Raw genomic sequence first — 2157 nt, 5'->3', positions numbered from 1 at the left:
CAGGGTGGGCGGAGGGAGCGGTTATGGCCCCTCTCAGTCCCGTTCCCAGAGGCTCTGCTTCTCAGAACCCCCGGAACCGCTGCAAACCTCGGAGGGAAAGCTGCCTTCCAACTGATGCCAGACACTCCCGCTTCTCCCGTTTGGGTCCGAGTCCCCAGCGATTCGCCCGTATCTGGAGCTCAGAGTCTGAGACTCCCCCCTGACCGAAAACGACAACCGCGCTCTCAGCCACCAGCCCGCTTTGCGCGCGCACCTCCGCACCTGAGTTTTTTCCACACTGCGCCTCCTCTGAGCCTCGGTGTGCTGTTATTTTTCCTTCTAGTTGAAGAGTCTCTCCTCAGCCAGCCTTCCTGTGGTTCTGGGTGATGTCCGTTCCGTCTTTTAGTTGTATTTTTGAAGTGGTTGTTTGCGGCAGCAGTCTCCGGTGTTTACCTATGCCGCCATCTTGGTCTCTCCTTCCCTAATAATCTCTTTTTGCCATAATGTCAATTCTATCTCATAGAAACACAGCCACACTCTTTCTTTAAAGAGACATTAGGCTGGTATATCTTCTCCCCTTCATTTCCTTTTTCCTTCCTGTGCCTTGTGAAATCTATTTATTTTATTTTTAAAACATTGATTTCAGAGAGGAAGGGAAAGGGAGAGAAACATCAATGATGAAGAGAATCATCAATCGGCTTTCTCCTGTACCCCCAACTGGGGACTGAGCCTGTAATCCAGGCATGTGCCCTGATTGGGAATCGAACCATAACCTCCTGGATGCTCAACCACTGAGCCATGCTGGCCAGGCTATTTATTTAAAAAATATTTGATTGATTATTGATTTTAGAAAGAGAGGAAGAGAGAGGGATAGAAATATCAATGCATGAACATCAATTGGCTGCCTCCTGCACACCCCCTGTTCGGGATCAAGCCTGAAACCTGGGCATGCGCCCTGGTCAGGAATCAAACCTGCGACTTCTTGGTACATGGGTCAATGCTCAACCACTGAGCTATACTGGCCAGGTGATATTCATTTTTTATTCAATCTGTGAGTGTGGATCATTGCAGGTTTATTAATTGGCAGGTATAGTCTGTTTTTACTTCTTGAAATATCGATCTATTCCTACTGTTTGTTTTATTTTTTATTTACCATGCTTTTTTTCGTAATCTTTCCCCACTTCCACACCTCCTATTAGATTTAGTTTTCTTCAAAACAATAAATATTATAATTATTTTCTTTTTGTAGTTACCTGTACATTTAAAGCATTTTTGAGAATATAATACGTAGTATATAAAGATGCCTACATATACTGTAGAGGTGCAGCTCAATAAACTTTCACAAGTTGAGTAACTCCCTGGACCACTGCCCAGATGAGGAAATACATGTTTATCAGCACTTCAGATGCCTCTCGTGCCCTGTTCAGGGACTCACCCTGCAGGAAGCCCGTGTCTTTAAAAAAATATATATATTTTTGATCTCAGAGAGGAAGGAAGGGAGAGATATAAGCATTGATAATGAGAATCATTTATCGGCTGCCTCCTGCACATCGCTATGGGCAACCTGAGCATATGCCCTGACTGGGAATTGAACCTTGACCTTCTGGTACTTAGGTTGACACTCAACCATTGAGCCACACTGGCCAGGCAGGAAGCCTGTGTCTTGACTTCAAGCATTAATTAATTAAGTAACTGGGAGAGTTACTTAATTTCTCTGTTTACTCATCTGTACATTGAGGATAATAGCAGCATCTAATTCTTAGGGTTATTGTAAGGATTCAGTCAATTGAAAAATTAAAGGTGCTTAAACAGTACTTGTAGCCATTGGCAGTTTCCAAGCTTTTAGCCATCTGGTCACACTTTAGTTTTTATAGCAGACTTGCAAATGAGGGAGCTGTGGCCATCATCATCACCAAGATTACACAGGGACTGGTAACAAAACCTGGGCAAGAACCCTGTACCCTTGCCTTCCCTCACCCATGCCTCTCCTAAACCCCAGGTGCCCGATCTCAGCTGAGAGCTGAGCTGTGCTTAGTTGTTAGTTGGGGAGTGGCCCTTCCAAAGTCTGGAGTCGGGTGAACAGCACAGGTTTGGACAAGTTAGATCTTGGAATAGTCTTGGTGGATGAAAGGTGATTCCTCTCATGGACTCTGGCACTATTTGCAGTCACACCCATGT

This window comes from Myotis brandtii, unplaced genomic scaffold, assembly GCF_000412655.1.
Source record: "Myotis brandtii unplaced genomic scaffold, ASM41265v1 scaffold277, whole genome shotgun sequence".
Classification (NCBI taxonomy): Eukaryota; Metazoa; Chordata; class Mammalia; order Chiroptera; family Vespertilionidae; genus Myotis; species Myotis brandtii.
Note: the sequence above shows the minus strand (reverse complement) of the source record.